The 22,759-nt window shown below is 37.2% G+C and overlaps 1 protein-coding gene and 1 non-coding gene across 2 annotated transcripts in view; both read left to right on the plus strand.

Moving 5' to 3' along the window:
- TMEM108 (transmembrane protein 108) overlaps positions 1 to 22,759 on the plus strand; it is a 178,101-nt gene that overhangs the window by 79,060 nt on the left and 76,282 nt on the right. The gene's annotated exons all lie outside the window — the stretch shown is intronic.
- LOC134498127 (U6 spliceosomal RNA) lies at positions 2,300 to 2,406 on the plus strand. Its single transcript, XR_010067994.1, has one exon. It is a non-coding gene; the product is annotated as a U6 spliceosomal RNA (small nuclear RNA).

Genomic DNA, 22,759 nt, shown 5'->3' on the forward strand with positions numbered 1-22,759 from the left:
CATATTATGCCCTTTCACTCAGATGACATGTGGATAAGGCTAGTATCTCACTGCCACCCGATATTTCTCTCAAACACGCACATACAAACAAAAGCAGAATACAGAGAAGGAAACCGTAGTCTGCAATGGAAGTTCTACACAGAGAATGACACTTCTTTAAATTTCCCTCAGGGTGGCATTGGTATTACTCCCTCCAAGCTGTTTCTTTTCCTGTTAGTACCTGTAATTTCCCTACAAGAGGAAAACTTGAAGGGGATTATTATTAATTTTTTAAAAAGCATAGAGGAAATGGTTATAAAATCCTTCCTTTGTGAAAGGAGGCCTTCTGACTCTACCTTAAATAATATTTTGTTAAGTTCATTACTGCAGAAAATAAATACATTTAAAAGTTTAGCTGTGTATTTGTACAATCTATTGTTCATTCATTTTTACATGTACGCAGTAGGGGACAGCACCTAACTAACCTTGCCTGGGGTCACTGTATCTCTCAGAGGGTGGGAATGTATAGCACACTCTCTCAGGTAGTTTAGATTCAGTTCTACTTAGAGCAGGTGGCCTTTCCCATTCCAGGAAAGCAATCATTGGGATACCAGATGGAGCTAACAGAGGGTCTCCCGGACGAGACTTCCATCTGCTCTTCTAGCAGGAGCTGTGCATCCAGACCCACTCCCTAGATTGAACATAAATATATATTTATTTCTGAAGGGGTATTTGAAATGAATTGGGAACCCTTTGCTTAGCTTGTTTATTCAAACAGAAGGATACTATATTCTGTTTTATCAGATAAGGAAACTGTATGAAGGATTTAGTTAATACTACTTTTAATAATAATAGTTTTATTGTAAACCACCAAGAGTCTCTTTGTGCGAGATGGCCAGTGATGAAATTTGAAATATAAATAAATAAATAACCATTATTGTGAAAATATACCATCATTTCAGAAAATAAGTATACAGTGGTGCTTAAAAGTTTGTGAACCAGCACACCGGTTACTGGTTCACAAACTTTTAAGCACCAGTGTATACTTTATTTTCTGAAATAGTAGACACTAGAACTATAGCAATGATTGACTAATGCTTTAGTCAAGTTGCCCTTCTCTCCAGTTGGGGCTGGGATTTTGTTTGGGATCTGTCTGTTGGATTTTGGAATCATTTTACTGTTCTTCATTATAACACATGATTGCACAGACATTAGTATTATCTACATGAGATTATTTGCATCTTCTTTGTGGTTTGCCACTGTGGGATTGCATATTGGAGGTGTGTGGGAATTGTTATGGGAATTGTCTTTAACATTAGCCTAAAATAACAGATACTTCACAAAAATACAGCTACAATGTTGACAAAGTGTGCACAAATATAAACTACTGAAACAGGACTAAGATTACATATTTGTAACCTGTGTTTTAAAATCCTATTGGCACATTTAGAATTTAAAAGCTATTTGACTCATGTGCAGTAGCATTAGATCAGTTTCTCCAGATCGGTGCAATGTAAACTAGCCTCCTCGTGGTGCACCCTGGGCAACGTGACTTGTCACGGCTAAATAGTCTACACATCTGGCTGCTGGACCTCACAAGGGTTTCCCAGCAAGAAAAAGCAGCATGAACACCAAACTGCTATGCGATACGATTAAAAAAAAAGTTTCTCCAGAGACAGGCAAATCCCTGGATTGGCACAAGATATCTCAGCATATTTTGATAATTATCTTGACAGACCACTTCTTCATTTTTATGCACATTCTGATGTGTTTATAAAGAGCAAAAGTACATAATTTTCAAGATGAATGAGAAATGGTAGCTTTCCATAATTTATGTTTTCCATAAAACCCGTATTTGCTGTAGCAGATATGGTTTCCTTATTCAAAGAACCTAAGGGGTGTAAGTGATAGAAGAGAAATGGCTTATCTTATGCTATACACAGAAGTGCAACATTGTTTAGTATAAGATTTGCAGAGGCAGTGACTGAACGACATTTTCATATAAAAAGTTGAGTGTGATATCACTGTCTCTGAACCTTTCTCCCCCTGCATGTGTGAATGAAATCAGTCAGAATGGGATATAACCCCCCCCCATTTTGTAATGGAATTTACATCCTAACTAAGGTGGATATTGAATAAGTTATGCAGGAAAGGTAAACATGGATTTAAGCATCAATATGAATACAATAGCATATTTAAAATTACTGACTATCTACATTATATTGACTGTCTGGCATAAACAACTGTCTGACCATTCTGTGGTTACCTATAGCTCAGCAGATAAGATCAGACAAGGGCCCTTAAGAAGCAAGCAGCAGATGTGCTCTCTTCAGCAGCACATATAGTAAAATTGGAGCAATACAGAGAAGATTAGCATGGCCCCTGCTCAAGGATGACATGCAAATTCATGAAGCGTTCCATATTTTTAAATGGAGGAGGAGGAGGAGGAGGAGGAGGAAGCAGATACAGCAGGCAAGGTTAAGGAGGAGACCCTGTGGAAGAGAACATCAGGAAACAGGACCTTGGATAATTCATGGTTGGTGTGTTGGCAACTGATGACTTCCATAGGCAGCCTGGTTCTGCCTTGTTCCCCACACCATTTTCCCTGGAGGAGAGATCTAATGAGTTAATGAACTCTTCTTCCAGGAGTTCAGTCTATGAGAAAGAAAGGCTGTGGCCTCTGCCCAGGATGGCTTTCCCCTGCAAATTCCTCATCCCTGTCTTCTGCCCAATTCTGCAAAATCCAAGCAGCATTGGTAATGATATTATCCAAAAGAAATATTTCTCATATAGCTAGGAGAGAGGGCAAGAGAGGAATTTGAGTTGACAATCTTTATCAGGAAGCATGAAGGAAAATACTCAAGGCTAATATAAATCATGCTCCCTGAGATGAAAGATCATTGGATGACATCCTTCACAGGCTAAAATAGGGATGCATGGTGTGGCCTGTTCTCCTTTAGTTTGACATTTCTTGTTACCCATCGTCTACCTTCTGGCAATTACCTTACTCTGCTTAATGGTAGGATTGGCCATTGAGTGATTTTGACACTAGGCTAGTCAAACACAGCTAGTAAATTTGTGTTTCTACAGTATCTTCCATTTTAATTTTCTCCTTCACTTAACCATACCCATTTTTCCTTTACTCTCCCCCCCATTTAAAAATCTAAAATAACTTGGCATGGTAATAGACATTTAGACCACATGCATGTAAGCAAATGTGCACAGAGAGTACTGATGTGAAGGATTTGTTATTAATCCAGTATTTTAAGATTTTTATGGTACAAAATCTGGGGGCTTACTCTTGCTGCTTGCCCATAAGCATGTCTTGCAATCCCTGAAAAACTTTCATAACAGTCAGCTGTGATAGTTCTTAATAGATAGTTCAATAGCTACCTTCAGCCTAGAGGATTCTCATGCTGCTAACAAGTGTTCAGCTACATTTTTCTGCCAAGAAGAATATAAGGCTGAACAACATGACTTCCAAATCATTTTGAACTATGAGTTATTGCAAAATGACTGAAAGGAGTTGAATATGTGTATACTCCCTGAAGACTTTATGTCACATCTTATTATATTTTCAGCAAGAACTATAGATTATTAGAGACTATAGGTTTCCAATAAATTGTAGCAAACTCTGAGGATATTGAGAAAAATTGTCCCCTTTTAAGTCTTAGGCTTCCCATAATTCATCTTACAGTCATGGGATTTTCCTGGTGCTTCTACATTATAATTCTTAATGTTTTGGTGGAATGGTGACCTCTTTGAAATTTGAAACTGAATTTTCTCCAAGTGGTATAAAATTCCATTTTGCAATATATCCTACAGTTTTTGAAGGGATGGTCGTCATGGTGTTTTATGGTAGTTGCAGACTCTTAAGAATAGAAAATAGAGCTTTTAACTGTTGATGGATTTGATGATTAATATGCAGCCATCTATGTTATTATATTGAAGATAGAAGGGACTGTTAAAGCAAATCATATGCTTCCATTTTTCCCCTCTTTAAAACTCATTTACACAGAATAGTCAGACATGAATATACCTGAATAAACCATTACACATGGCACATGAATAAGGCTTCTAGAGAAGTGTTCCTAAACTTCCAGTACATTTTTAGGAGCCCAGTTGAACAATCAATTTCAGCCCAGAGCTAAGCACCCTTCACAAGGCATGGTAGTCACTCATAGCATTAAATTAGTCTGTCGTATGTGAGTGGGAATCATAGATAATATGCCCTGGATAGACCATTCATATTATTCCAAATGAAACATTTTTTCAAGTTGTTCAGTTGCTAGCCAGTGAATAAGAATACATTTGCTAAGTAAATTGTATACACATTGTATATAACTCAAGCTTGAATATTTCTAATTCCAGAATTTGCACATTTCCATTACGCTAAGCCTCTGTAGGATAAACCTTTTCTTATGCAAATTACCTGAGTTTCATGTCAACTTGTCTCTCTGTTGGCGTATCATCCAGATAAGCTCTGAGTATATAATGATGATGCCTGGTTTTTTTTCTTAAAAGTATATAGTACATTTTTAAGAAGAAAGTGTGACTATATATTAACCCAACTGCAAGGGCCATGAGATGTTTATTGGCACATAAACATGCAATTCATTTCAATTTCTTTCTTTCTTTTTTAATTCTTGTGCATTTTTGCTTTTGGTTATTCCATGTTCATAAGTATAAGGGCAGAATGAACAAAAAATCATGTCTGGAATTTTAGAAGTAGTATGTAATTCTAGTTTCCTTAAAGATTGTTCAACAGGCCTCTTACAAAAAAATATGACTCCAGTTGTGCTAAAATTGTAACTTCTAGAATTCCCAGCTTTCAGTGGCTGATCAAGCTACAGTATTTGCTTTGCTTTTATTGCTGGTCATTGACTGAATAAATATGATTTGTTGTTGTTTGCTTTGTTTTTAACTGAAAAATGTTATTGGTTATTTTGTTGCTTTTATTGTGGCACTTCTAACTCAGTGTTCTTTTCATGATTTTTTAAGTCATTTTATTCAGCTACATGCAACATTATGCTGATGGACAGAGGTGTCCACCGTGTCTAATGTTCTTAGTAAAATGAAAGCAGTGTTGCATCGCAATCTCTGCCCGTTTTGAACATGCATTCAGTACAACGTCATGATCCACATACAAAAGTAGCAGGGCTTGTGAGGCTGCCTCTGCAAGTAGATTTCTCTTCACATAATAGGATTTCCCTCCATTCTCTTGCTCCCAATCCATCATCATATTCCAAGAAAACTCTGAAAGTCCCCCTAACATCTCTCAGCAGGCAGAAAGATGAAGAAAACATAATCGCAGAACATTCTTTGCCAACAGGGTGGTCCTGTTGGATGCCATGGGCTATGTAGGTTGAGCCAGTGTGCTTTAATTAAGTCTTGTTTAACTTCAACCTATATAGCTCTAAAAGGATTTTATTAAACTGAAAGGGAGGGTATATAATATATCTTAGACAATGATACAGTATTTGAGATGTGTCTTCTCAAGTAGAATTTGAATATCCTGATAGTGGACTTGTGATGCTGTTACAGTGATAAGTGGGGTGTGAATAGTATGATGACTGATGAAATCATACAGTGATCCCCAGTGTTTGGAGGCTTTTCAAATTCAGAAGTTAAATCTCAGAAATTTGAATATAATGGGGCAATTTTTATCAGTCATCTTGTTTATCATAAGACGCCTCTCTATAAAGGTACAGACCATCTTGGCATCAAAAGATTAATATGTCTTCAAAAGTAATATGTGCTGGCGTAGCTGGAATAGTTCCCTTATTCACAAATTTGAATATTCACAATTATAGTTCTAGAAGTTGCTATAAATCAGTAGAATATTTACCCCTTTCATACTGTGAAGTTTCACACAGTGGCCATCCAACTTCTCTTCACTAGATACATGGCAGTTCATGATACTGTAGTTAACTCAGATTTGCTGTCTTGAAATGAATGAATTTCATATTCCCTTGAAATGATCATCGTCATCATCATCATCATCCTAGTGATATATACTCCAGTCCCTTCACAGTTACAATATATATTTGTCTGTATTGTATATATTCCCCTGGGAATCATATCATAAGCCAGACATACATGGAGAATTGATTTCTGATAATTACCTACCTGGCGTATCATCAGCAGTAGATGGGTATGTTTATATGTATAAGACAAAAAACGTTATGTAGCAAATGACAGTATATCAGTTTGAGTGATCACTACTGAGGATACAGAGACCTCAACCCCCTATCTATGAAGTATAAATATTTTAGGAAGAAGCACAAATCCATGCTTCCCCAGCTCACCAGTGCCCATGGACACATATCAGGTGGGAGTCACTGAATTTCTAGGACCCCAGGGCTGACTCACAGTTTCCCCATCTTACTAAATATGCAGAAAATATTTCATCTTCAACATGTTTTAGGGCAATCTTAGCCTACTGGTGTAGTCTAAACATATCAATACAGTATTGTTTGCAAGAAGTACTAAATGCAGGCTCAGATGGGATTTCCTACTGCTGTGGAAGAATGTAGAATACTGGCAAAGGTCTCACTGCTTCTTAGCAGCAAGTTTCCAAATAAATGTTTGTAGGATTGCTGCTGAAAGCTGTAGCTTTTAATTAATCTCCTTGAATCAAACAGTTTTGCCTTTCTATATTTAGCTGCATTGATTGATTACTCCTTTTACTACAGCCTGTTATTTCAACCATTACTATATTCAGCTCTGCAAGTTTTTGTTACACAGGGCAAGAAGGTTACTTCTTCATGTTTGCAGAAGACATCCCAGGTCCTCAAAGATCCATTTTCATTGCAGTTCCAATCACAGACAAGAAATTCAGTCATATATATAAATAACATGTTACCTAAGCAATTACTTAAGTATTTTTCTTAACCCTAATTGCAATAAGCTTCTCAATAATCAATGTTCCTAATCCGTATACACAGCTGACACATATGGCATCTTTCTCTAAATTCCGAAAACATACCATTGCAAGCTGTTATGCCTAGAACCAAGTAGTTATATTCTGACTGCTATTCCTCCCTTCCAGTCCTCTAGTTTGCCTCCATACATAGCCCAGTCCTCCCTATGATCATGGGTTTGTGCTGGGGTGCACAACTTCAACCAACAAGCACAGACTCTCCTGATTGAATGAACAGTCATGCAAACATTCTCTGCATAGAAAACCAAAACTAATGTGGTCACCTACTGTAATTTACAGTGGCAAGTTCTACTTGAAGGATTGTTTGGCTCAGGTCCACCTTAAATAATGAGCCATGAAAATGAAGAACATGAGTCTTGGAGTTGCTGATCGATAGGGAGCAGCTTGAGCAGACAAATATGACCTGCTCACAGTTTTTAACACCATGCCATGATGTCTCTGTTATAATAATAATGCTTACATTTCCATCTATATATAAAAATTAGCACATACAAATACTATGCAGATTTGTGTCCTCTTTTTATTCTCTCTTAGATAAGTGGCCACTTTATTGTCAAGATCTATAGTAATTTTTGCTATGTTTCCATTGGTATTTGGCATATGAAAATATTATGCAAATCAATGCCCTCTTTTTTTTTTAGTGTTGCTTAAGTAGAAGCTTCTATCTAAATTTCACTATAGAAAGATTTTTTTTTTAAGTTAATGGAGGAACATTCAATCATTTTCACATAAGTAGAATGGGAGTAAATTGCTTGCAAGTTCTTGGATGTACAGTGTTCAGAAACATTTTCTTAATCCAATTATTTGGGCTCTAGCACACAAGTATTTTGACTGTCCCTAAGTATTTCTCTTTTTTCAGTGTAGCAAATATGCACACCAGGTCTTCAAAAACAAAAATAATGCTGGCTGATATTCATATGAATTGCATCAAATTGCTATGTTTCTCTGTGAAGCATGCAAATGGCGATCACATGACCGTGGGATGCTGCGACTGTTTAAAAGTCCACTGGTTGTGAAGTGCCTGAATCTCAATCGTGTGACCACAGGGATGCTGCAATGGTTGTGAGTGAGTGGACTGGCCATAAGTGCAAGGACCGGTTGTAAAGTTACTTTTTCAGCGCCGTTGAAACTTCAAACAGTTGCTTAGCAGGGCAGTTGTTAAGCAAGGACTACCTGTACTACATTTGGAATGCAAGGGGCTACCAGGAATATAGCCCTTAGGAATTTAGATTGGACCCTTTCAAGAAGAGTAAAGGAAATATAAAGTACCATCCAGGCACCAAAGAGTAGTTGCACACAAGCCTTAGCTGAATGTAGCTTCAATGCTGCTGGAATATGCTGTGCCCTTCTGATAAAATGAAAGGACTTTATTGTAGCCACTAGTTTTTGAGCATTTTGCATAACATAACCTTGGTGTGCACTGTGTTTGGTAGAACTATGGAAAACCACATACAGATATTAAAGGATTTCACTTGTTCAATACTCTGGCAGTTTAACCTCCAGGTATGCAATCTCTTTGCAAAGATCAAGATCTTAGTTTTGGTATAGTGGATCTCAGTTGTTTCATTGGAGCAATAATCAGCTAGAGCATTCAAAGCTCATTTAAGTCCAATTAAAGTTTGTGATAGAAGTACTACATAATATGCATACAAGGGTGTTGCAATATATCTGTTAGCTCATTTTGGAGGGTGATGTTCTAATTGATTTATTTTGGCCATGAGCGGATTTATATACAGATTAAACAGCAAGGGGGCTAAGATGCATCCCTGTCTCTCTCTTCTGTTAGTTGGAATCTCATTAGTGTAGTGGCCTTGCCTACCACATTGAACTTTAATTCTGGAGTTCTTGCAGGGATTATGCATTAGCAACAGTAGCCGTCTCTATACAGTAAGTGTTTATGAGCTTAGTCCATAGCCTTGCTCTGGGAACTATTTATATATTTAATTGAATTAAAAGGTTTATATGGCCACCCATCTTGTGGCATGCAACTCTGGGCAGCTAACAGCAATAATAAAACACAAGCAAAAAAGAAAAAAGAAAAAAAATCAAGAAAAATCAGGTGTCCAATCCATAATTATACCCATTCTTCTCTACAATCCTTGGGCTCCAACCTTACTGTCCTCACTGGTGAAAAGCCACTGGGACTTAGGAGAAGGTCTTGTGAGTTGCTCCCAGGCTATGAAATATACTCTCCCAGGAATTGCATTTGGTTCCCATCATCTCAGAGTTTAAAGATGTATCTCTTTAGCAAGGCTTTTAATGTGTAGATGATTTCAATACTTATTTTATTAATGTTAATCAGTATTTGATTATGGGAAGATTGCCATTATTAGTCCCCTATATAAAAGGAAAGATAGTATGTGTGAATGCAAAAACTGCATTCTGGAATTAATTTGTTAACTGGGAAGTGTTTGGTGGATAAGCAGAATTTGGGAAATGTGATGCAGCTTTATACCGTGTAAAGGGCATGCAGATTGGATCTTTGCTCTTCAGCAGATCACAGAGAAATCTGTTCAAGTGAGAAATAAAGTTTATTGTATATTTTAGAGAAAGTTTATGATAAAACGAATTGGCTTGAATTACAGAAAGTTTTACATAAATAATGGGGTTGAAAATTGGATGTAGAATGCAATAAAAGTGGTATTCAGTATAATGGAAGCAAATATAAGGTTGTATGATGTCCTCTTGATTGTTGAACATATTAATGGCTAAATATATAAGGAATGCTTGTGACAGTAGTAGTGTGTTGATTGAGGATGTGAATGTGTGTACACTTGTATACATATAATGCCATGTTGTCAACTGAGAACCCAAATTATTTCCAGTGAACGTTGGATAGATTGTAGACAGACAGATCTGAAAATGAATCTAACAAGATCAAGGTAACTGTGTGTGAAAGAGAAAATAGAGAGAGCAATGGCAAGTTGCTCTCAATAAATGGTGAAAAGACCGAGCAAGTAGATGAAGTTTTTATACTTTTTATATTTTAGTAAATGTTTACAAAGTTTACTAAAGACTGGAAAATGGTTGGAGAAACTTAACATATGTTAATGCTAGTAGCCCATTCAAGTCCTGCTGTGCTGCATAATCATAATAATGGTGTGTTCCTGGGAGAGATGAGTGAAGAATGTTGGGAGCATACACCAAGATTATATATTCCTAGCAGGGTCACCCAAGGTGTGAAGGTCATCCCAGCTGCCCAGCTAAAACAAGCAGGCATTTATATCAGGCATTGGGCTGGAGACAGTTGATCACTTTAATGACAATGGCAAAAGCATCCTTTCATACTGCATGGAAGAAGGCAGTGGTAAACCACTCACTCCTGTATTTTACCAAGAAAACCAGATGGATATACAATATAAAGTAATGATAGAGTACTGCATGATGCCTCAGGTCTGATGGCACTCAACATGCTATTGAGGAAGAGCTGAGGATCTTTTGGAGTACTAATGGTGTTCATGATGCAGCTAGATTAAAGACTTTGGGACATCTAGTTGCTGATGTAGGGAAAGAAAATCTGAAGCTGCAAAGAGAATTACAGCGAAAATATGGAATGTAAGAAGCATGGACATGAGAAAGCTCAACATAGTGAAAGATGAAATTAATCAACTACACATTGAGCTCTTAGCCATCGGCAAATTGAAATGGACTGGAATTGGATATTTTCATTCAGAAGATCATATGGATCATACACAAAAAACAAAGAAGGGAAGGCATTGCTTTCCTCGTCAGGAATGATATAACATAAACAGTACTTTTTGACTGCATGGGTACAATGCAGTCAATGACCAAATAATATCAGTTAGATTTTGTAGACAGTTCTTTTAATATGATGGTTATCAAAGTTTATGCTCCAACCACTGATGTAGAAGAAGAGGAGCTTGACAATTTTTATGGTCAATCTGAAATCAACAGAACGTGCCAGCAAGATTTGCTGCTTGTTGTTGGAGACTGGAATGCAAAAATTTAAAATAGTAAGCAGGAAAATGTAGTTAGGTTATATAGCCTAGGAAACAGAAATAAAGCAGGAAAATTGCTTATCAGTTTCTTCCAGTTCTTCAAACAACCAGACATTACATATATACATGGACATCCCAGATGGAATACAGAGAAGTCAAATTTACTGTTTTTATCTTTGTTCCTCTAGTTAGTTGAGAGGCTATATAAATTTGTTTAATAAACTAAACATATTGGTATAAGGGGTAGAAGAGCTCAGTTACAACAACAAAGATGTGGCCAGGGGCTGACAGGGAAAAAGATCCAAACTGCTGCTTTGCAAATTCCAAGTCAAGCTAAAGCAGAAGAACAAAGCCAACCGGTTTCCACAATATGATCTTGAGTATAGAAATGGATATCTTAAAAACTGTATGTGGTAAAACAGAAAGAGATAGGGTCAAGAATGAATGGGTGTTAAATGAATCTAATTTGAATATAAAAATAAATGACCAATATGAAAGTAGTATGTTGGGATAGTTTTGTCACATATAGAAAACGAATAAGAATTGAATAGCAAAATAAAAATATCAAGGAAGAATGAATAGGTAGAGTAGAAGCGGAAGACCAAGAAAGCCAAGGTTGGATTTAGATGATGATGAGTTTCTCAAAAGAAAGAAGTGATAATTTAAGGAATACAAGGCAGCTCATGAAGTGGTGTATGGCTGTGGTAGAAGTGAGGATAGTTTGAGGATAGAAAAACATACAGTGAATGGAGTTGGAATATACTAGATTTACCTATATTTCTTTTTTCTTATCTCATATCCTTAACTGCTTTTGTTTACTACTTTTTTACTCTTTCTGTACTTTTCATCATGTTCCTTACCATGAAAGGGAATAGCATGATGGGTATATGTGTACGTTTGTTTACAGTTTGAAGTGTAAGCTATAGTAGAGAAGGGACCATTCAGCCTTTGCTTCAAGTAACAAAATGGGCTGGGCCTGCAAGTCTTTGTTCTAGAACCCAGAAGGTAGGAATGCAATAGCATTTATTTGAAGTATACTCAAAGGTTCAATGGTTCATTCCTTTACACAACAGCCAAAACAGAAGAAAGAAAGATTATTTGATAACGAAGAGGCTAAACCCTGAGAGACTTGAACATAGTTACGGGGATTTAATTGATTTTGAGGCACCCAGCCCTAACTGCTACGTATGATTACTACAAACATCTGTGACAGAAAAAGAACAAAGACTTGGGAAGGCTCAAGAAGTTATTGTTTAGCTAGATGGACACAGAATTCTAAACTGTATTTGTTGCTTTATCCTTTCTCATCTGGAGCATTCTTGGGGGATTGGGACTGCAACTCCCAGAATTTTCAGGTACATGGGAATTCTGGGACCTGCAGTCCCAAAATATTTGAAAGTCAACAGGTTGGGGAGGGCTGTTTTATTCTGGCAATGAAGAATGTAATAGTGATTATCTTAAGATAGATTTATACAGCCAGAGAATTACATCTATACCTTTTTTACTTTATATACAGTAAAGTAAAGGTAAAGGTTTCCCTTGACATTAAGTCCAGTCATGTCCGACTCTAGGGGGCGGTGCTCATCTCCGTTTCAAAGCCAAAGAGCTGGCGTTTGTCCATAGACATTTCCGTGGTCATGTGGCCAGCATGACTAAACAGAACGCTGTTACCTGCCCGCCGAAGCAGTACCTATTAATCTACTCACATTGACATGTTTTTGAACTGCTAGGTTGGCAGGAGCTGGGACTAGCAACGGGAGCTCACCCCGTCACACGGATTTGAATTGCCGACCTTCCGATCAGTAAGCTCAGCAGCTCAGCGGTTTAACCCGCAGCACCACCGTGTCCCTTTACTTATATGCAGTACACGTTGTCTATCCATTTAAACAGCTGTCTGCCTGCCTGCCTGCCTGCCTGCCTGCCTGCCTGCCTGCCTGCCTGCCTGCCTGCCTGCCTTCCTTCCTCATATCTTTATGGAGTCTTTGCTCCTTTCATCTTCTTTTTGTGATGCTAGAAAAGAACAGGTTATGCATAATAAAAACACATTAAAAAATTTTCTAATTAAATGCTTTCATTAAACATTCTACCTCAGTAAATTCCAAGTGTGATGCAACAGTAGTTTGACACCAAAATGTCAGGGTGAAAAAAAAAAAGGAAAAAAAATCCTGCTTAATTATATATATGTTGGCATTTTTAGTAATTTCCTTCTTAGCTTTTCTTTTCCTTGCCATCATACTTTAAACTTCTAAAAAAAAGAAAATATGGGGAAATATAGCTGGATTTGGGCATAAAATGATTATTCAGCACTGCTGGTACAGTGGATTTGGGAACATTGGGGGAGATGGGCGGTGATACAACTTTAATAAATAAAATAAATAAACAAACATGTAACTATCCAGGATTGTAGTTGAGCAACATCTGGAGGCCACAGCTTTTCTACCCCTACTGTAAAGGATCAAGTATTTTTTTAAAAAAATAGAGTTAATTAAAACAGTAAGATGGGAGGGACGCGGTGGCGCTGCAGGTTAAACCGCTGAGCTGCCGATCGGAAGGTCGGCGGTTCGAAACCGCACGGCGGGGTGAGCTCCTGTTGCTCGTCCCAGCTCCTGCTCACCTAGCAGTTCGAAAACATGCAAATGTGAGTAGATCAATAGGTACCGCTTCGGCGGGAAGGTAACGGCATTCCAAGTCGTCATGCTGGCCACATGACCCGGAAGTGTCTATGACAATGCCGGCTCTAAGGCTTAGAAATGGAGATGAGCACCGCCCCCTAGAGTCGGACACGACTGGACTTTACGTCAAGGGAAACCTTTACCTTTACCTAAAACAGTAAGATAGCTACAAATTACAGTTATGATTTTTTTTTTTATGGCATGCCTATCTGTGGTATGATAAAGTTAACAAAGATTTTAAAAATCATTTTGTTAGATGTGCCATATTGAGGGTTTGGAATAAATATAAAGTAGTCTCCTAATGTACCGTTGTGGTTATCATCCCAAGAAGCTTTTGTTAGAAAAGCAAATGTGGGGGAACTAAGCTGGTTGAGATATAAAGATTTGTTGAACTTTGAGGGGGGTGAATCCAAACTTAAGGGAACAATTAAACTTGGAAGGTCACACTTGCCATTGGTATACATTTGTGCAACTGTCAGAACGATTCAAGGTTGACAAAAAGATTTATAATTTTCTTAGTGAAATGACACAATTTGAAAATGGAGCTGTGTACAAATGATGAACATGTTATTACAGAGATGTACTGTATAAGATCTTGTTACAAGGAAGGAACTTTTTATCATCTCTGGTGGACTTGTGAAAAGGCCAAGAAATTCTGGGATCAAATATGTGGTATTATTCAAAAGATTCTTAAAGTAGATATACAGTTGAAACCAGAATTGTTTCTCTTGGGTTTGATGGATAAACAGCTGGAGAAGCAGCATGGGACTTTGCTTTTATACATGATAACAGCAGCAAGTCTTTTATAGGCACAAAGATGGAAAGATCCACAAATCCCCACAATGGAAGAATGGATGGTTAAATTAACGGAACTGGCACAAATGGCCAAGCTAACAGCATTGATAAGAGAAAATACTGTATCTAGATTTGTTTCTACTTGGAAACCACTTTTGGACTATTCGTATCTAAAAAAACGAAATTTTGATTTTGGGTTTTGATGATTAAATGGTTTGATTTTATAGAAATAATGTTACTTAAGGTTTAATTAATGGTAAGAGATTATATTTGTATAATATGCTTTTATATCTGTGCTGGGGAAAGTCAGAAGTCACTTTCTATATTTTCTATCAGTTTCTTCACCTTTATAGTTTATACAGTTTCTCTCTTTTTTTTAGTTCTGTATTCTCTCTCTTCTGTACTCTATATTTTGTATTTTAACTATACTTTGAAAATTAATAAAGTTATTAAAAACTATGATTTATTTTTCTCTTTTGCCATTGTTCTTGATTTTTTAACTGTAGGCCTCCCAGAGTCATCAGGAGTCAGGCACCCTCCAAATAGTTAATAAATTAATTAATAAACCAACCAACCAACCAACCATCTCTTCTTCCTACCCTACTGCAGTAAGTGCTCACAGATGTGATAATTTTCTATGTGTATATTTTTCAATGGGGGGGAGGCTTTTTTCAGGTTAAGGCAGGGATTGTCAATGTATGGCCGTCCAAATCTTGTTGAGGTCCAACTCCCATCAATCCTAACTAGCCTTGGCCGATAATGAAGAATGATGGGAGCTGCAGCTAAGCAGCCTCTGCAGGATTAGATGTCTATTTCTAAACTAAGTGGTTGTACTGGAGCATTATTGGTTGGTAATAGGAGACTGTATGTTGGATCAGTCTTTACATATACTGAACAGTATGCGCTCATGCTGCTGATGCTGATGATCATTATACCTTTTGATCCCACATATCCTGAATGTGTGCCAGTAGACTCATAGTTGATAGGATGCAAGCAATAGTGTATTCCTTTGTAAGATAAGTGTCTATACAGAGATCCAGGCTTTCACAGAATAGAGTGAATATGCTTTGCGTAAAATGGGAGGTTGTTTTTGCTTGTGGCTTACTGGCCATAATACCTAAACCAACTGTTATAGTTCTGACCATTAGCAGGAGTACTGTATGTGGCACAACTACTGGTAACCAACTCTATACTGTGTCTGTCTTATCCTAAAAAGTAAGCAGCAAAATTTGACAATTTCCTGCAGTGTTACAATACTGCAGTTTTTGAGGGGTATGAAAATGGGCCCAGGGGATATATGCAAACCATGGATTGCCCACTCTTGGTCTAGCCAAACCTCCTCTTTTTAAAATGCTTTGGGAAGCCCACAATCAGGATATGAGGGCAAATATATCTCTGCTGCTGTTCTTCCCCTCTCATTCTGGAAATAGTGTATAGTTATCATGATAATGTTATTCTTGAATTTGTCTAATCTCCTTCAAAACCTTCCTATCTGGATGGCTGTCACCACAAGTGACTGTTGGAAAAAACAGTCAAGAACAATGGCAAAAAAGAAAAATAAATCATAGTTGTAATATGAATTAATAGAGTAGGCTTTGTGCTAGTAGTGCCATATCTTTTCTTGCATCTTGTTTGGATTAAGTAATTATTGTTGGACTAATTGCTGGTAACTTTTGAGAACATACTTAGTAGTCTTCCCTCGGACTCAAAAAGGCTTTAAGAGGCTGATTAACTGAAGGGTCATAATGTGAAGAGCAGGCATATATATTATAAGGTACATTTTCCTATGTTCTGGAAATGTGGAAATATCTCACTGACAGGCATAGACGATCCAAGTTTTCTTCTAGAAGGTCATCTACTGACAGTGAAAGAGGAGGAGAAGAGAAGAGAAGGGGCAAATCACTAACTTCTAGTTAGTGCAGTAAATTATTTATTGAGTTTTTTCTCAATACAAATAGCAGGAATTGAATATAAAACATATATTTCATTTTAAACTATTACAAAAGCTCTATCTTTTTTTTTTTTAAAAGTACAATGCAAACTAGAGTAAAAAAACCTAATATAATACATTATTGATAAAAATTTCTTTGCTACCTTATGCCACATACAGTGCAAAAAATTAAATTATATATCTACGATGGCATTGCCATCAATTTTTGAACCACAAATTAAACCAAGTCTATATGGAGTCCTATTGTTCCATCTATTCTCACTAATGATACAAAGCCAATTCAGAGGCTAAGACTTGACATATTTTGCTCAGCCAGCTTTTAGACTCTGAAAATTAAAATCTGATTTGTAGGCAAGTATAGGTTTCTCCAAGAGCCAGTTTGGTGTAATGGTTAAGGCATCAGGCTAGAAACTGGGTGACTGTGAGTTCTAATCCTGACTTAGGTACAAAGCTAGTGGGCAACCTTGGGCCAGTCACTCTCTCTCAGCCCTGGGAAGGAGGCAGTGGAAAACCACTCCCGAAATCTTTCCAAGAAAACTGCAGTCCAAGCAGTCTCTGAGAATTGGACACGATTGAATGGATTAAAAAAAAAAAGTTTCTCTAATGATGTTTATTTCAGTCTAATTCTAACTGAGCTTTTCATTTAGGTATATTAACTTGTGTTATAATGATAATGTTAATAAATGTATTCACATACTAATTTCTGAGTGTTCCAAAATCTACACAATTCTAAGTGTGAAGATGAGGTTCGAAATTAGAAAAAAATCCAACGCATAAGTCAGATGTTGTAGCTATGAGGTCTGTAGATTAGAGTTAGTGTCAAGATGAACTCTTCAGACTATAAATGCACTAGTCACTAGCAGATATTATATGTACGTATATGTATCAATCTGTATCTATTTAGAGTCGTAAAAGGAATGATTGATGTACTGTGTGAGTTAGGAACACAAAAGACAGGAAGAACCTCAGGCCTGTTTCCTTGTTTATGCAAACCATACAGGCTCCTGATCTGCCAAACAGCTGCAGGAAAATGAAACATGGACTGTTTTTATATTAGCAAAGCCGGATATTAAGCTGTATTCATGGAGGTGACCTTTGAACTAGGCTCTTCCTAGCTCACCAACTATTAAAAGATGAAGGTTGATATAGCAATGATTGATGATAATCAGTGTATTACTTGGTAGATCATATAACCATAGTCATTCATTTTTGAAAGCAGTAACATTTTTCCTTATAATGTTAATCTGATACTAAACAAGTCAAAACCAATTAACACACACTCTGCTAGTGAGCTCTTAAGCTGAAGCACCTGGTGGTTTTCTTCCCCAGCTACCCAGTGCAACATTTTAATCAAACCTTCAAAACTGAGCAGTTGTAATAAAGGAAAAGTATAGTCTGGCCCTTTAACATTTGAAACCTTTAATGAGTTCCTTCATATAGGGACAGCAGTGATCTGATTAAGAGTGGGCTTTATTAAGAAGGTGAGCTTGGATTGGTTGAAGCCTAATCCATAGCTGAAATCCTAAATTAGCTGTCGGACAGATGAGTGCATTAAAATGTTGCATAAACTGTTCATGTATTATTCATGCATTTTAATTTATTTTACATAAATCAGCTGGAGTGGTTGGGAAGACTAGATCTCAGTATTATTTACCTCATTTTTACAAAGATTTACATATAGCTAGCTAGGTATAAATGTTGATATATAAAACTTTTCAAGTCATATGTAACTATATGATCCTCTTTGAGTCATTGTGAGCCTATCTGTTTGCCATGTATGCTTGGAGATTATACTTGTTTGGTATCCATAACATACTAAAGTTTCTATTGCATATGTTAATTTCTTAGTTTAAGAACAATGAGTATATTATTGATAAGAACCAGTATGGTACAGAGGTTAGAGTATTTGAGTAGAATTGGAGAAACCTGGAATCAAATACTTATTCATTAATCAGAGTCATCCATCATGATCTCTCAACACAACTTACCTCATAAGTGTGTGAGGATAAAATGGCAAGGCAGAAGAACATGTATGATAACTTGAACTCCTCAAGGAAAGGCAGAATAAAGATATAATAAATAGCATAATAAATAATTCTGTCTTTTGGGAAGACAGTGGGGCTAACTAATTGTTATGTCCTGTCTGGCTGACACTTCCAGTAATTGATCTGAACTAATTTAAAAACAGTCTCTAAACTGCATAATTTGTTGCGTTGTGTTGTGTTGATGCTTTCCATTTATAGCACAGGCAAGCAAGATTACTTGCAGTAGAGAGAATCCCACCCACTTTTTCTTATTACCCAGATGATTAGCCATCAGTAGAGCAGCATGAGCCAAGATCACTGTTTTCCAGCTATGGGTAGCAAGAAAATAGCACTTTCATTAGGATTATGTGAGATCGTAAAATTAAAACCCTGGGGTTTAGTGACATAAACGAAGAAATCTGTTGTACAATGCAAAGACTGTGCTAGATACCACCTTTGAACTCATGCCAAATCCTGCTGAGTTCATCTTAAAGCCTGCTCAAGCAAGCAGAAGAATATTTCCAAATGAACGTATTTGCAAGGACAGTGGAGATCTATCCCATAGCCGTATTCTTAACACCACAAAACCTTAAGGCAAGAGTGAACTTACTTCAGGGAATGCTTGCACTATATGAACCCAACTCAGCCGACCGAGTCTCAGTTTGATATCGGAAGTCAAGATGACAAGGATAAGAAGCATGCCATACTTTGGAAAAGAACAGAAGGAATTTCTAGACACATTACTAAACAGAAGTAAATGCACCTGTCCAAAAGAGAAGAAAAGTCATCATACCTTTGTATACTATCTGTATATGCTAATTTGGTACATGCATGCAAATTAAGAAGTACTGAGCGTTTGTCTTCATTATCTCTTTCCCCTGCAAACCGAGCAAAATTGCATTAATGATGGGGAGAAAAGCTGAAGCTCTGCTCGAGTTCTGTTTAGATTTTAAAAAAAAATCCATGAAAACGACATAATACTTTAGTTGAATACTATCACTGAATTTGGACTGAAAAGTGTTGTAGATTTTTGTGTTTTTTTCCTACAAAGTTATCAGACAGCATGCTTGTATGTGGGTACAGCTCCTGAGACTGCAGCAGTCAAATAAAATTGGAGCATTGCCTTTGTGAGGACTGATTGAACATCCTGCTTCTCTATAGATGACTACAGCTGAGATCTGAGGACATGGTGCCCATTTGACATGCATAAATACAAAGGAATTTTCTTTGTACAGCTTTGCTTCAAACTGCTCATCTGTTTTTTCAGATTACCAAAAGCTTGTTGACAGGTATAATTATTTCAGCAGAGCTGATTAAAGGATCCAAATAACCAGCATTCCATCTTTGCAGAAATCATTTCCCCAAAAGCCTAACATGATCTATATCTTGAAATTAAACCTTCTGGGTGAGTACCACTAAATTTGAAAATCAAGAAAAACAAGACTAGACAGGACTCTTAAATACAATTAATGTTTTTAAAATGCAAATTACATCAATTGGGAGGGGAAAATTATTAAGCATAGGAACTGTAGAGGTATGGAAAGAGTAGAGATTTAACCCTTTCCCCCTTTACTCTGGTCAAGAAGAAAATTATTATTCTGAAGCAGAGCACAGCTGTCCATCACTACCATCACCCCATTTGTCACCAGAAATGGAGAGGAGATCTTGTATTACATCTCCACACCTGCTGTTATCCTATTATCTCATTTTTGTGTAGTGGCGAAGGTGTTGGACTAGGGAGGCCTGGGTTCTAGACTGCCGTGGACTGCCTTCACTGGGTGACATTAAGCAGTTGCTCTTTCTCAGCCCAACCTATTTCATAAAGTTATTGATGTGGGGAAAAATAGGAGGAAGGAGCATTATGTATGACACCTTGAACTCCTGCATGAAAGCTACAATATAAATTGAATAAAAAAGCTAATCACTTCTTCCTGCTCTCCTGGTTGATGCAGTTTTCATTAAGACGTATTTATTATGTAATATCATTTGCCCCTATCTTGTCAAGGCAGAAGAAATTATGTTCATTTTGTAATAATCAGTTGTAGGCACATTCTGAATCTCAAATATTTTATCTTATTTAGAACATGACAAACCTACACACACACACACACACACACACCCCAGAAAGGCTTTGCCATCTGGCCTGGGAATCTGGTAGTGGTGGTGTAGAGGCTGCAAAATGGCTGTAGTGTTGGTCAGATTGATTATCCTGCCAGCAGATTATTTTTTTTATGGTTTTAATAGTTTTTATGGTTTTAATAGTTTTTTGTTGTTATGACTTTGCTTATTTTATTGTATTGTATTTTGTGCTTTTAACTCTGTTAATTGCCCAGAAGAGTCAGTTTGGTGTAGTGGTTAAGGGACCAGGCTAGAAACCCCGAGACCATGAGTACTAGCACTGCCTTAGGCATGAAGCCAGCTGGGTGACCTTGGGCCAGTCCCTCTCTCTCAGCCCTGGGAAGGAGACAGTGGAAAACCACTTTTGAAAATCCTTGACAAGAAAACTGCAGGGATTTGTCCAGGCAGTTGCCCTGAGTCGACACTGACTCAAAGGCACCAAAACAACAACAAAAAGCCACCCAGAGATATGTATATGAGATGAGTAGCTATATAAATTGAATAAATAAATAAAATAAAACTAAGGTGGTTTTGTTAAAATCAAGGTAGCAATATAATTGATGCATTATAGCTGTTGCTGATACACCTAGGTTAGCAAAGTAATGGCTATATCAGTTTGAACTGTAAACTGCCCAGAATCGCTTGGCGAGATGGGAGGTGAAGAAATGTGAGAAATAAATAAATAAATTTGTGTTCTTCGGGATAGCTTCTGTTTTTCCTTCTCAGTTTTAAACTCAGGAACAGAATCTAATTATCCTCAGGTCTTACTACAAAGAGGAAAAAAGGGAGCAGCACCATCAAAGCCAGCCTGGTTCCACGTGTTTATAATGGAATGTTTCACTAAATGCTTAAAATGGTCAAGACTGCAAGCATGTATGTATGGGTGGGGGAGAGAACACATTGCTGAATGTCCTTCCAAGCACAATCTCCTTGCAAATTGGAATCTACATACTAAGCAAACTTACTCTACACTAAACTATCCCTGTTTTTATTTTCTGCCCAGAGGAGCATTCAGAACATGAAACTACACCCCATTTCCCACAGACTGAAGTAATGCCAACCATTTTATACTCTTAGCATTCTGCTAATCTGTAGGGAAGCAGAACTTCAGATGGTGCTGAAAATGTAGAAATGGATTATGATATATTTTTTCTGATATATAGTGTTTGTATATGGAAAAGAGAGGCTTTAAAGCAAGGGAGACCAGAGGAGCAGAGGATGGATTTTTCACCCATATTGTCTGGATTTTACAATAAACGGAGGCTTCACATTCCTATTTTATTGCTTATGTGTTTTGTTTTGTTTTTAAAAACAGAAAATCACACTGCTGTAGTTTGGCAGTTTCTTGTTAATTTCAGTTGGGTGAGCCTGGGTGGCCCTACAGTGCCACCCACGAGAGAGAGGCTGAACTGCGAACTCTCACTAGAGCAAGGGGCTTGTCCCTATGTTAGACCGACCTGGTTCCTACATCACACCACGAGTCCAATTGATTACAGTGGGATATAAATGTAATAAATAAATCATTTTGTATTTTAACTATACTGTGAAAATTAATAAAGTTCTTTAAAAAAAACCCGCACATTAAATTATCATGGGGTGTTTATTTGTTTATCTATCTGTCATATTTATATAGCAGGCCATCTTGCAGACTGTGACTCTGGGCAAGTTAGTTCAAATGTGACTGATAATTAGTAAGCAATAGTGAGTCATAATTATGGTTTATTTCAGGGGAATAAACCACTTTTTGATATAATGGCATGTTGTTATCTTACTGATAGTAACTGTGCTCAGTATGACATGTTTTGAACCAGTATTTATATTCTATGTCTTTTCAATCATATTGGAAATATTTTTGTTATTTGGTCACATTGTATTTTAGTATTGTATCTTGTTCTTTTACCCCCAGAAAACATTTCTACTGGAAGGTGTATATAAATGCCAAAAATAAACATTTTTTTCTAAGTAGCAGATGACACAGCAGCTGAGCTGCGTATGCACATAAACAAAACAACAGATGATTTCAAGAGATGCCCTAGAGCTTCAGGACAACAAAGAAAGAGGCTTATAAAACAAATGACAGAAAGCCATGCTGTTCCATCCTGCTGTGAACATTCAGTGACCTAAAGGTTATCCAAACATCAGAGAATGTGGATACTTGTACATATGCAATATCTACAGAGTGTTACACAAATCCTCATCGTTATAGAGAGCTGGCTGTCTTCTTAAAGTGGTATGTCAGCCAAAAGCCAGTCACAGTTTACTTTTCCTGTCCTTCCATCCCTTCTGGGTTTTTTTGGCATGCAGCCTATTTAAAAGCA

The sequence above is a fragment of the Candoia aspera genome, chromosome 4, assembly GCF_035149785.1.
Source record: "Candoia aspera isolate rCanAsp1 chromosome 4, rCanAsp1.hap2, whole genome shotgun sequence".
Taxonomy (NCBI): Eukaryota; Metazoa; Chordata; class Lepidosauria; order Squamata; family Boidae; genus Candoia; species Candoia aspera.